The following is a 15,315-nucleotide window of genomic DNA, read 5'->3' on the forward strand; positions in this document are numbered from 1 at the left end:
CTGGTCTTGGAAAATGGTATCAGCTTTTTTTTTAATTGCATTTTGGCTATACAGTGTTTTCTGTTACCATATCTAAAAAGGTTGTCCATAGGGATTCTTATACCATATAAAAATAAATAATATTATACAGGGATGAACAATATTTCCCATGAGATCTGGACTAATGTGTAACTCTCCTGATACTGACTGTGGTAACAACTTCAAAACACAGTTTAGGAACCTTGGAAAGTCATTCATTTATTTGCCCATTTTAGTGCCTGGTGTAAGTGAACTGGCAGTATTATGTAAGTAAGTATTGCAATAATGGTCAATTCATAGAATTGCATAGGTTTGACACAAAATTAGTTATAATTTCATTTATCTGTAATTGTCCAAAGCCAACCTCACCTGACCTTCAAAGTAAATTGTGGTGCTACGTGTTCACGTGAAGTAAAAATTAAAGAATTGGTTGACATTTATATGGGGCAAAAGTGTGACCCGGTAAGAAATTAAATAAATTAGCATACTTAATAGATGACTAATATCTTTTTGTTACACTTCAGGGATTTTGTAAATATCTCTTTTCTAATTGGCCCTGCTACCCTTTGAGAAGGGTAAGTAGCCTGCTGTGTACTGGCCAGAGCCCAGAGTTGAGCTGGATCCTCATGGTACCTGGCCTGTCTCAGACCCCAGTTTGCCTAGCCTGGTACCCCAACCCAAAAAAGGGTCCTTAGGAGGTACCTCTGAAAAAACACAATAGCAGAGTGGATGTCTAGTAACACCACTTGTTCAGCCTCCAGAGATTAGTTGCTCAGGAACTTCTGCACCTGACGTGTCTTTCTGAGTAAATTTAAGAGATTAGGAAGAAACTCTCTCAGTTATTATCCCAAATAGACTTTGACTTCCATCTGAAAAGGAAGGCAATGATCACAGTCACAGGTGGGTATAGGTCAAGATGAACTGGCAGTCCTTCAGTTGGACAATTTTGTGTTGTGGCTCTGTCTTTCTTCAGCCATGTCTTTGCTCCTTCTGCAAACTGACCTTTGCTCATTTGTTATATTTAACATTAACAGTATGTTTTAAAGGATTTGTGTATTTGACGTTCTCTTTGGTTTTACCAAACAAAACTCATAAATTTTAAAGAAGTAACTATATAAATCAGGGAAATTAAGGAAACGAGTGAGGAAGGAAGGGAGCAACTAAGACAGGGTAAGCAGGCAAGGGGAGCTGTGTTCATCAGTATATGTTGTACTTTAAACTGTGCAACAAATGTCTGACACCTAGCTAGGAGCATTAGCATCAGTCACCACAGGTGTGATTTTGACAGATTTTACACTTCTGTTGCTCTTTTATTCATGCCCATAAACTTACCATTAGTTACACCTGAGTATAATTGAGCATATATTAGGATGTTTTTTCCAGAAAGAGAAGGGGTTTTTTTGTGTCTTCTTTTTTCTTTTAATTGTATAAAAAAGATGTTTTATGAGAACTTTTCTGCTTTTATCTTTACCGAAATATACCTCAGATGAGTTAGAAGACTAGCTGAATTTATAACTTTGAAGATATTACTGTTCAGTAAATGAGATTTCTACTTAATCTTTTCACTGAATTAGCAAGGATAATTAATTGATGAACCAATTTGTTTCCAGCAAGGAATTGCTAAGCATATACATTAAGTGCAGTGGGAATCAGATATTAAGACACTAATTTGTTATGAAAGTGCAGCACTTTGTGATATACTGAAGCCAGTACAGCCCGTGGCATTTAATTAATATTACAGATATCATAACAGCTAGCATTACACTAAGATTATGAAGATATATTGATACAATATGAACTTAATGGAATGAAACCTAAAATGAAGGGATTGCAATTTGTTCATTGTTTCAGTATTGAACTGTGAGGCAAAATAATGTTTCAAGCCTTATTTTTTGTTTTTTGTTATTTTGATAAAGAAACTTCTGCTTCTGATGTTCTCCAAATTTAAGAAATATGGAAAGGTATAATTTCATTACATAGAGCATTGTGGAAGGACCTGTCAGGCAGTATATCTGCTTCAGGTTGTATTGATCTGAGTGCTGTGGGCAATTTTTTGGCAGCCATAGACAGTGCTGGTTTTTAAAGCCCTCTCCTTTGTCCTTAAGGGTCAGGTGGTTTACAGAGCACCCCAGGAAGCAGGTACTCTTTTATTTCTGTATTCTACATTTTATTTTATTTGAAATGTATGGCTTGTATTGTATGTTCGTTGAGCTGGACAGCTAATGAAATCAAAAAACGGGACAAACCCAAAAGCATGCGGAACTGCTGCTCATTTTCTCTCTATTTCTGTTGTCACAGCAGTCTGAGTCTGCCTATGCCTTTGCCTTGCTTTCTCTCCTGCAGGCTGGTACTCTGCTAGTGATGCACGGAAACCAGATGTTTGGAGGTTTGCAGAGTCTGGTACTTTAAGAAAAGAGATGTCAGGGCGGGGACTTCTCATGAAGTAGAAATTCACTATAAATTAGCTGTTTTTTTTCTCTGCAGATGTTCCTTTCCAACAGATGGGAGATTCTTTCGCTGAGGGCCAGAAGATTCAAATTATCGAGCTTTTTCTTCATTCCTTTGCCCCTCTGCACTGGATATGTGAGCTCTGCAGATGATACTGTGTTTTTTCCATGCATCCTCCTTGCACATCTGGGGAGACTGAATTCCTGTTATGTCTTATGACAATGAACTGTCCTGCACCAGATTTACTCCTTAGACAGAATTACACCTTAGTGGTTTGGTATCACAGAGTCCAGTCATACAAGATGTTAAATAACCTGTATTTCAATGCCGAGATAACAGGGCTACTATCAGACAACACTGGTCACCATGCAGTACCAGGACCTAAATATGTGTACTTGGTTAGAGGATGTTTTTATAATCGTACTTCATTTCACCTTTAAACTAAATACAAGAGTTTAAATAAATATCAGTGCTGATTGTTTACAGCTTTGTCCCCAGCATGGCTTTAAACATTTATTATTCTGACTCTTTTAAAATACATGGACAGTTTTTTATGACTATGTTAGGCAAACCTTCAGGGCAGCAGACAAGACAGGATATTATTCTGAGATTAAGGAAGGAAAATGAGAAAGAGGGATGTGAACAAAAGGCAGACCGAAGAGGAAGAGGATCATACTCTCTTTCCACTGCTGGAGGAAACCGCAGCCCCTATTGTGTGTGCTCTGAAAGTGATTATCTCCAGTCACTGGTTCTCTCAGAGTCTAATCCACTGATTCACTGTCTTTCTCATCAGGGCTGGAAAGGAGACATCAAAAAGCATTAATATCCACTATAACAAAGATCCACACCAAAGGGACCATTACCTAAGCTGCGTTAAAATATTTGCTGGATAAATTTTGTTTCCCAAACACATTTTGAGGTGATTATTTACTCATTTGTAATACTTTCATTTTTCAGGGGACTTGACAGCTATTGTGGAAATGAAATGTAGCTGGCACTGCAGCTCCATGTGCTATCACTTTGATTACATGCATCCAAGGATTATGATTTTGAAACCACAGACGTCTGGGGCTTTGCTAATAACAGACAGAATTGTCAGCTGCCCTGTGTCAAGGATAACCTCCTCTCCCTGGGAAGCAGAGACTGAAGCGCCAGAGTTACGTTCTCACACCATGAGGTCTCTAATTAACTGCAGCACCCAGAGTAGGCCAGACTGAAATCAATATATCAAGCCCCTATTGACGGACAAAAAAAATCCTCAAACCCACCACTGATTTCAAAACAGGAGCAATGCATGTGTATTAGAATACTGCATTTTATCATTTTGCAGAGGTTGCTCAGTGCTTTGCTAAGATTTTGGTAGGAGTTTTGTTTCTCTTGATTTCACAGAACTCTACTACTCTTGTCCACCATTTATTGTACTATTATATGTAGTTACTTGCTTAAGTAATTGCGCTGTGCAATAGTAGTGCCTGATGTGTGTAAGAGCAGTGTAGAGAAAACAACACAACATTACAGTGCAATACTAGTTGTTAGCTAGTGTTGACTCAGCTATCCAAAATCTTGCATCAGGGCTCAGTTCTCCTCTGTGCTAAAGGGAGTGCATTCCCCCACTGTCCCATGCTACTGACCCAGGGAGCTTCCTTTGGTCACATCACCTCCCATCATACCACTGAGGAGCCCAGGCATGTTCCTCAGTCCCTCTTCGTCTGTCCCAGGCACCTGTCTGCTATCAGGACAGGTACTGGTGGACATGGTAATGCAAAGGACATGCCAAGAATCCTCTGCAAGTTGGACCTTTTGATTAAATGATTCTGAATAGCTACTCAAATGCTAAAATGGATTTAAAAAAAAGTCATTAACACCAGAGCTACTTGTGCTCTGGATAATCCTCTATGAAACCTCAATTTGTGGCTGAGAAGACAGCATCTGTACTTCTGTTTATACATGGCACTTGGCCCACATAATATTTTCCTTACTGAGGCTTTCAGATGCAGTAAAATGTAAAAAATATGGTTTCCCCCTGGAAAGGCAATAAAAATGTTTAATACATTGAAATCTACAATGATTTCAGAAAGTAAGCATGGACAAAACTCAGTCCTCTTTGTGGTCTTATTAATTGATTCTTTCAAAGTGTGATTGGATACTTCCAACAAATCTGAGTCTGCAACGTGGTGTGGAGCCTTGGCTACATTTTTTGCTAGCTCAACTACATTCAGCTCTAGACGAAGAGGATAACAGCTGGACAGAGTTGAACCAGGCAAGGGAAAGAAATATTTTTAATTTCTTTATTTTTTCATTATTCTGACTATAGTTTTTTAGTTCATCCTGGAGCTTTTGTATTCATTTGAATTCTTCTGTGCTATGATTGCTGTGTAACTGAAGATTGCCTGTATATGAATGCAAGACAACTTTACCATTTGAAGCTTCTATTTCTTTTTGCATTACATGTCTTGTATTGGAGCATCACACACACAAAATTGGTAACTGTGTCCTGAATGTGGCAGTCTGTTTAGCCACATAGGTTACCATTATGAACATCTCAACTAGCGACTCAGCTCTGCAGACTGGATCTCCATTTAATTTGTCTTTGAGATAATTTGAGTGCAATTTCAAAGTTGCTGGTAGGAACAGTTCTAGCTCAATGTGAGATCACCTTTCCATCGTGGTCAACAGTCCCACCTGTGATGGTGATGCCTGTTAGATCACCTGCACACCAAGCACCTTGAGAGGCTTGCCAGTGTTGAAGACAAAACCTTTCCTAGAATCAGTCTGTGGATTAGCTTGTTTGCAAATAAGAGTGACTTGACCATTTTCTGAACTAAATGCATAATTCATTTCTCTCATTAAAGCTCTCCTTAGGCAAGAGTTTTCATTCCCTTACCATCTATAGGTGAGGAAGCAGGTATGAGTTTCATACCACATACTGTCTTGTACACTGATGGACAAAATAGACACACCTCTACATCAATCAACCTGTTATACCATGATGACAGAAAACAGCAGTATACTGGTAAAATGACAGTTTGAGATACTTGTGAGATTTTTAGTTAAAGTAACAAACAGTGATTGATTATATAAGTAGATGTTAACGTCCAATTATAGGTGCATAAATAAAAATAGCATTCAGATTCTATTTGTTTGTTGGGCTACTTACTCATGAAAAACTGAAAATATGTTAAAATGTATACACAAAATTAGGTGATCTTTTAATATGAATATCATAATGGTTATTATGAAAGTCCACTGTATTTCCTATTAATAGGGTCTATAAAACTTGTAACACTGCTCTGACTGCTTTTTAATCAGTTAAAAAAAAAAAAAAAAAGTTAGGTCAGGGGAAAGCCCCAAAAATTTCAATTACATTTACAGCAGCAAGTGAAGGGGAACAAAATCAATGAAAGGAGCATACTTATTAGAGACCTGCAGTTGCCATAAAACTGAAACTAAATCACACCGACAGTGTCTGAACTTCAGATAAATTGCTTTGAATTCTGAATGGGAGCCTGGAGAAATAATGGAAATGATATTGCAGTTGTTGAAGGAATGAATAGGACTTTTTATATCTGTTGCCTCTCTAGATCTTGTTGGTATTTCAGGGATCAAACATTGATTTGTTATCTGGTTTATTATTATTTTTTGTATAGGGACTCCTATTGTTTCTCTAACAGATGAAACAGTGCTGTCAATCGCCTTGGCATTGACTGCTTAGAGAATTATGTGAGTTTTAGAGATGAGATATTTCTTCTTGGTAGCCATCCAAGGTGACTCATAGCTAAGCCTCAGTTCTTGTTAAAAAAAAAAAAAAAAAAAAAAAGTAGAAATGCAAGAGAAGGGAACAGACACAATAAGACATCCAGTTAAAACTTACTCTTTCTCTCAATAACTCATCAAGCTAGTCAGTTCATTTTCTGTGCCATCTGCAATGAATGGAATCCCCTGCTCTTTTTTTGTTAATTTCTTTACTGGGGGCAGCTGCACTTCCTAAATTCGTTCTAATTGTTTGATGGTTTGGTTCAGAAAAGATTCAAAATTTAGCTTTCATATTAATTGCCTGAACTCCATAATTTACTTTTTGTAACATCCTTGAAAAAAGTTGTTGTAGCTAGATTTTATAACATATTTTGTTCTTTGCTTCCCTGTTGGATGGAACTTGCCTGCATGGACATTGCTTACGAGTCTTGTTGGAAAGCCCTGGGTAATAGGCCAACGGGTATTCTCAAGACAGTAATGATACATGTACAGAGGAAGTATGGAGGACTAGGAAAGTAGCAGACTGCATTGGGAGAGAAGTTGCACCAAGGCCTATGTAACAATGGAATGCGACCCTTCACACCAGCATTGTGACCTTGGTGCTGTGCTTTCCAGATTATGTATAGTATTGTTGCTTCATTTGAAATTATATAATTTTTTATTTATGGTTTTTTTGCAGTTTTGTAGAGCTTATTGTAGATGTTGATAATTACTGAGGTATAAATATTTATAGAAGCATGCATTGTTGGTAACATCAATGTGCTACACCATTTTATTGATGCAGAAATAGTACATCCAGGATGAACATAACATCTGTGTAGAAAGAAGGAACCTAAACTCTGAAGTGAAATCGTGAAATTAAATTTAAAATGATGCTTTGTGTATTGTGTACAAAGGGAATACTAAAATAGTTCCTGTGCAACTTGTGATAGGAAAACAATGGGACTAAAAACTGGCTTTATCAATGGGCTGACCACAGCACCTCTTTTTATTAAACAGGTTATACTGGAAAACAAATGGAGAGAAGTGTACGAGTCTGCTGTACTGCTAAATTTTCAGACAATTAACATGTTTTGCAGAACCAAAAAGTAATGTTCCTTTCACCAGTAAATATGAACTATTTCATCATCTGGTTCTAGTAAAATTAATAATTCATGCATGTTAAAGTGTTGACATAAAAACTGGATAGGAAGGTATTACTGAGACTGTGAATTGATTCACAGGATTAATTTATGAGTCTGCATTGTGGGTTACCTTTATGAATTCTGATTATATGTTTCTAATGTGCATTACACCACTTGTGCTAGTCAAGTTACAGGAAAAGGTTAATTAATACAATATTTTTGTTAATATATATGTATGTAAATGGTATCCTCATACAAATGATGCAGTTTCTTTGAGGAGGAAGGGACTACTTGCAAGAATTGTGTCAGCCCCTGGTGTGAGATGGTTAGTTAACTGTGTGTGAAGGACTAACTGTCTGCAGATTGGTAACTGTGGGTGTTTGGGTGCCTGGATGTTGAAGGGTTTGCCTATGAGTGTGTATGTTCACCTACAGTAGTTAACAATGCAATGGAGAAATACACTATTTGATTACTCTGAAGAATATGCTATGCTTTTTATTTAAAGGAAAATAATATGCAGTCATTCAGGGCTCTCATTTGGAATGAAATTCAAAACTTTTTTTCTCATGTAACTTTGATTCTTTGAGTCATGCCAGATCATGATCCATGTGTTGATGTATGTTTCAGATCTTTTACTTTCCAGATGAGTTCAGGCCCAAATTCTGGAATCAAGTGTCCTTTGTAACTATGCACAGACATGGTTAGGCTTTTATTTGGGTTTGATTTTTTTGGGTTTTTTTTTTGTGCAATTTTCGATTCATCTGTATACTTCTAAATGAATTTGAATAATAACATACTTCATCAACAGTCTTTCAAGCAGCTATACTGTATGCCCTTTAAAGGCAGATTGTTGAAATCTCTAAAACTATTGTTTCAAAAGGTGCATTCTGGAAGCAAATTTAAAAAATGTCTTAAACTTCCAAATCTCTAGAGAAAGAGGACATTTAAGTGATTTGAAAAAGTTCAGATCTATCTGCATTTATCATCAAATCAAATAAAAGTAGTATCCACACTGATACCATTTGTATTTTCCTGAGCTTTCTTCTTCATCACCTCACTATACTGTTTCCATTTTCATCTGGCAGCAGTAAAACATAATAAACTATCGGCATTCACAGTTATGCACTGAAGAAACAGCCATGAGGTTATTCAAGAGCAGATCTTATTAGGCTGACCTACAATGAAAGCTAGTCTTTCTTAACAGCCTGTATAGGTTGGAGGAAATGTTGAGGTATATTTTTCACCTGGAATCCATAGTTAAGATATTGTTAGAAGCAAGCAGACCTCAACATGTATATCAGAAGGCAAGGTGAGGCAAGGCAAAGAAAAAGGCAAGGCAAGGCAAGGAAAAAGGCAAGGCAACACAAGGCAAGGCAAGGCAAATAAGGAAAGAAAAAAGTACTTAGTCTTCTGTGACTTACACACGGAATCTGCTGTGCTTTATTTTCCATTATTATTCCAAAGAGTCTGGTCCATTTACATTGCAGCTGGTCAGAAAGGTATTTCTGATTCTATTGCTGGAAAAGAAATTGATGTGCAATGGCTCATTAGGAATAATATTGGCGTTGGGAACTTTATTCTAAAATGAGAAGTATTCCTTTGGTATAAAGACCTACCCCAAAACTCCACCATAATGCAGAATGAAAGGACACTAATGAAATCACTGTAGATCACCATCAGTAGACACTGTGAGGTTGTAATGAACTCTGAAATGCTTGTCTAGTCTCTGAAGCATTGTGGATACCTAAATTTTGAGCACTTGAAAAAAAAATAACCTAGGCACCCACAGTGCTTCAGAGTCTTGATGATGCCTCAGGCTATGCTTCATTGTTCCTAGTCACACACTGTTCATTACATCTTGTCATTTAATGGTAAATTATGCACCCAATGGATAACAGTAAAATTTCTTAAGGATAGTGCTATATTGTTTCTGCTCTCAGTGATCATAATACAGCCAATAGTTTGAAGTACAAGTAAAAGCTGTTCTGATTTTGACATCAGCTGATACCTGAAATGGGTCACAGAGTGAGTAGAAACTTTTGGTTGAAGACCTTCATTAGAAGTATTAAAAATAATCACTTATGCCGCTGAAGTGGGTTTTTTACTTGGATTGCAAGAATGCCAAGAGTAATGATCTACTGTAAGGAAAATATGTTTCAGAGGATCTTACATGGCAAATACGTGAATGAAAATTAAATGTTAATCATCTTACTAAAAAATTGCTTCTAAACATAAAACTGCAGCATAATACTGTGTAGGAAGGGCTGGATGTGTTTTATCATTGTACAGATATTCTGAGTCAGATGAGACGTATGCTGTCCTCACAGCACACTTTTCTACTTCCCCTCCTGCAATGTATCTATCTGAAGGAATTATCCAAAGATTTAATATATGACTTTGAGTACAGTACGTTGAATCAAATCAACACTTCAGTTGTGTTTTCATATCTGGTAAAATGGAAAGTATTTTCCATCCCACAGCCCCTTCCCTCAAGTTCCATGGGTCAAGCTGTGAAAGGCTAAAATAAGTGGAGAATTTATGTATTCCTGCAGCTCTTCATGATGATACACCTTCTAATACAAAGAAAAATTAAAATTAAGTGTAAGGAGCTGATTGGGATTGATTGTTTTTTGGGGTTGTTTGTTTGTTTGTTTGTTTCTCTTTTGACAGGTCACCCTTCAGGAGTGCTAGAACAGCGGAGTTTTATTTCTCCAGAGCTGAAGAAATCCAGTTTAATAGAGACCTACTTAATAATGTTGCTTTTACAGGTAAGATTATGCTGCTTAAAGGTAAGACATAAATTACGGAACAAGCCCTTAATGGAAAGCAGATGGTCAGTTAAAACATGGAAGAAGAGATTAGCATAGGTGAAAAAGCTGAAAAATATATAGGTAAACAGTTCAGATCAGCACCCGCTTCACAACTTAGCTGAAACATGTGCTGAGAAACACTGGTCAGCACAAAGCCAATATAGGCATGTTTATGAAAGTGTATAAGTACAGGCAGTACTTACGTGATAAGCTGTTGAACTGCAGGATGAGCAATGTTATTAATTTATCATGCAATTTTATCTGCTTTTTTACTCCTGGTCATCTATCTACCTTCTCTGGATTTGTTCATGTGGTTGCAAACCAGAGCTGGACATGACTTCAGATGCTGTTGTCTGCCTAGTGAAATGCAGCAGCTTGCTGCGTGACAAAATGGCTTCGTTTAAACTGCCCACAAATTGAATCTTACAGATTAATCTCATGACATTTCTGTGCGTAAAGAAGCTCTGAAAGAATGCCTATTTGGTCTCTGGCGGCCTGGCTTTCAATATTGTTTACACACCTAATGATACAGAAAGACATCTGATGGGATTTTCTTTGGCTCTGAGGCATCAAAATGAAAGGATTTACGTGTCTGAACACTGCTGCAAGTTCAGAAGCCCTTATCTGTCCTGACCTGCATATTTAGGAACAAAAGTTTATAGTTTTTAAAGTATTTAGAAGGCTAGTTTACTTCATAGGAAGTCAGAAAAAGAGCATCAGTAAGAGACGTGGGAGAAAAAAACCCAGGTGGTGTTCTTCAAATTTAATTGGTATTTGTTCAAGTTAATTCTGTGTCTTCAAAGACTCATTGGTAATGTCTCTCCATTGCTTTGCTGAAGTACCCCATTCATAAACCAGGAAATAATATACTTTGGTCTTAGCCTCTGTGATGAGGCCTCAACCTGACAGAGGAAGAGGAAGCGAGAGGTAGAAAGAACATTAGCGTATAAGATCTTTGTGTGCAGCCTGGTCTTCAGTACTAGATGATTTAAACTAGGTGAGTATCTTGCTCCCAAATATTTATTTACTTGATTTTGGTGATTTTATTCTAGGCAATGTACATGGAATGTGGAAAGTTGTTCGGCTAGTTTTTCACTGAAGAAGTGTTGAAATTTACATGAAAGAAACAATTATCCTCATTCTCAAATAAAGGCATCGATAACAGAGACTAGTTTGAGAAAGTTTCAGTTTAGAAAATGCATTTTTTTCTCTTTTGTGTTTGTACCTCAAAAGTGTTTTTAATACTGAAGTTGCCACCAGGCAACCATTGTAATGAAAGAAGTCATCATGACGGGTATGCTTTTCTCATATTCTGAAACACAAAGGCCTACAGTCAACATCCTTCTTTTTTATGATTTAACATTTTCCTTTTGTTTATTTCAAAAGCCAATTTTACATTTCATTAGGTAGAACAATATACCATCAATCTTATAGGCAATTACAAGCTCCAGCGACAGCACATACCACATGGAGGCTAAACATGAAATGCAGAAAGTAGCGAGAAAGTACAATACCCATCTGTTGAATAATTTTTTTATCAATGCATGGGACAGAATAGAATAGAATAGAATAGAGAATTTCAGGTGGAAGGGACCTACAACTACCATCTGTCTGACTAATTCAGGGCTGACCAAGTTAAAGCACGTTGCTAAGGGCATCGTCCAAATGCCTCCTAAACACTGACATGTTTGGGACATCAACCACCTCTCTAAGAAGCCTGTTCCATTGTCTGACCTACCTCTAGGTGAAGAAATGATTCCTGATGCCCAGTCTAAACCTGCCCTGGCACAGCTCTGAGCCATTCCCACGTGTCCTGTCACTGGATAACAGGGAGGAGAGCTCAGCACCTCTCTCTCCACTTCCCCTCCTCAGGAAGCTGCAGAGAGCAGTGAGGTCACCCCTCAGCCTCCTTTTTTCCACGTTACACAAGCCCAAAGTCCTCAGCCATTTCTCATAGGACATGTCTTCCAGCCCTTCCACCGGCTTTGTTGACCTCCTCTGGATGTATTCAAAGATCTTCAGTTCAGATCCTTCATAAACTGTGGGGCCCAGAATCGCACACAGCATTCAGGGTGAGGCTGCACCAAGGCTGAATACAGCTGGATAATCACCTCTTTTGACCCTCTTGCTATACTGTGTTTGGTGCACCCCAGGATGCAATTTGCCTTCTTGGCGGCCAGGGCTTACTGATGACTAATGTTAATGCTGCGGTTGACCAGCATCCCCAGATCTCTTTCTGCAGCACTGCTCTCCAGCTGCTCCTCTCCCAGTTTCTATTTGTGGCCTGCATTACTCTGTCCTAGGCGTAGAATCTGGCATTTGGACTTGTCAAATTTCCTCCCATTAATCATAACCCAATGTTCTGCAAGGCCTCTGGTCCCTCAAGAAAATCAACACCTCCCAGACTGGTACTATAGGCAAACCTGCTAATGGTGCACTGAACTCCTGCATCCAGATCATTGGCAAACATATTACATAGCACTGGCCCTAGAACCGAGCGCTGAGGAGCACCACTGGGGACCAGCTGTCAGCCAGATGTAGCCCCGTTCACTACAAGGGGCCTCTGAGCTCTGCCCCTCAGCCAGTTCTTCACCCAGTGCGCTGCAAACCTGCTCAGCCCAGAGCTGGACAGCCTGTCCAGGAGGATGCTATGAGGGACTTAGCAAAATCCAGAAAAACTACATCCACCGCCTTCCCTTCATCCACTAGGAGGGTGACCTTATTGTAGAAGGATATTAAATCAGTTAAAAAGGATTTTCCTTTTGTGAGCTCATGTTGACTGTGTCTGATGATTGCAGTATTTAAATGCCTTTCAGTGGTATCCAGTATAACCTTCTCCATAATTTTTGAAGGAACTAAGGTTAGACTAAGAGGTCTGTAGTTCCCTGGGTCTTTCCTCACACCTTTCTTGTAAGTTGGAATGACATTGGCTAGCTCTCAGTCAGCAGGGACCTTCCCAGACTCCCAAGACCTTTGGCAGATGATAGAGAGGGGTCCTGCCGTAATATCCACTATCTCCTTCAGTACTCTGGGAGGAATCCCGTCAGGTTCCGTGGGCTTGTGAACATTCATCTGATACAGCTGGCCCTGTACTATGTCAGTGTCCACAAATGGAAACTCCCTGTTCCCACACTCATGGTCCTCTGATTCAGGGAACTGAGCAGCCCAAGGTCTATCAGCATTATTAAATATTGAGGCAAAACCCAGATCAAATATCTCAACTTTTTCTTCATCCCTATTAGTCAGATGACCATCTTCAATAAGTATCAGTCCGATGTTTTCTTTAGACCTCCTCTTATTTTTAACATACTTAAAAGAGCTCTTCTTGTCTTAAACCACACTGGCAAGTTTCAACTCGCAGCTGAGTTTTGGCCTTCCATGTCTTCTCCCTGCATAAATGAACCACAGCTCTGTACTCTTACTGTGCAGCCTGACCTTGCTTCCAGAGATTGTAATTTCTTTTCCCTCATTAGCTCTGCAAGGAGTTCCCTGTTCAGCCGAACTGTTCTGTCCTGTGTACTTGATCTCTCTGTTGTTCCTGTGTTTCTAAAACGTGGTACTTAAAGTTCTTCAAGACTGACCAGCACTCGTGGTGTCCCAAGCCCTCAAAAGCAGGTTTCCAGGGTAATCTGCTGAATAGATTACCTGAATAGCTTACAATTTGCTCTCCTGAAGTCCAGGGTAGGAACTTGGCTGTCTTTTTTTCTCATTACAGTGAAAATTTTAAACTCAACTATTTCATGAACACTGTGACCAAGACAGCTGCCTACCATCACATCCCCCACAGGTCCTTCTCTTTCCACAAACATCAAGTCTAGGAGGGCACCTTTCTTAGTTGGCTCATTCAGTATCTGACAAGAAGTTATCTCCTACAAACTTCAAGAATTTCTAAGACCTGCTTCTCAGAGCAGTGTGCTATTCCCTGTTGATGTCTATGTCTGAGAAGTTGAAATCTCCCATAAGAATGGCTAACAATTCAGAGATTTTTTCCCCGTTGTGTGTGGAATAATTCACTGCTATCATCCTGGCTGGGAAAATCAGTAGTAGACACCCACTACAACACCTCCTCTGTTTTTCATCCCCCTAATCCTTACCCAGAGGCTCTCAACCACATCATAACTACAAGTGTTGTGAAATCAGACCTCTCCCTTATGCATACTGTGACGCTTCCATCTAGCCTGCCCTGCCTATGCCTCCTGAAGAGTCTGTAGTCCACCATCCTTGCACTTCAACTGTGGGACTCATTGCACCAAGCCTCACTAATAAACAATGATATCATAGTTCTGGGAGCTGACCAACACTTCCAGTTCATCCTGTTTATTTCTCATACTGGGTGTGTTGGTGCACAAGCATTTCAGGTATGCTCCCGAGCCCTCTGTACTCTCAGGAGCAGTATAAATGATCCCACTAAGATAGCCACCCTTGGGCAATGCCATGCCAACCCTTGGTTTACCTACTGCAGTCCTGTTGGCATCCCCTTCCCACATCAATGCTTCTTTAAATCTCTCTCAATGAGCCCCACTAGCTTACATCCCAAGATGTGTTTTCCCTGTCAGGACAGGTAGATCCCATCAGGCCCCAACATACCTTGTCTTTTGAAGGCTCTTCCCTGGTGTAAGACCCCAAAGTTTCGGTGGAAGCACCATTCCTGTAGTCAGGTATTGATATTGTGGGCTCTCCTGTTTCTTCCAAAGTCTCCCCCCATCACTAGGAGATTTGAGGAAAATACTACCTGTGCTCCTGATTTTTTAGCATTCTTCCCAGGGCTCTGTATTCTCTTTTCACTGACATCAGACGTTGTTGCACAGATAGGTAACAACATTATATTATGAAGCAACATAAAGCCAAAGCCACTACATTAAGAAATAACTGTACTTTATCCAAGAAAAATGTGATTTTTCCCAAATTTAAGTGAGATTTGCAGCACTTGCTTGGCAACCCTTCTGTATCTTGATTTAGGGTGAGAGGAAAAAAAATCTGGGCTATGAAAAAACTATTTGAGATCTCAGGATTCTTTCCATTTTCTTACCATCACTTTTCAGGATCAGAAATCCAACGGCACATTTTTAAAAGAACATTGAGCTCATCTTTAATTGAATCACAGACCTGTCCATGTATTGAACTTGTATGCAAACCACTGCTTATGATGCCTATTGTTCCTT

This window comes from Falco punctatus, assembly GCF_963210335.1.
Source record: "Falco punctatus genome assembly, chromosome: Z".
Taxonomy (NCBI): Eukaryota; Metazoa; Chordata; class Aves; order Falconiformes; family Falconidae; genus Falco; species Falco punctatus.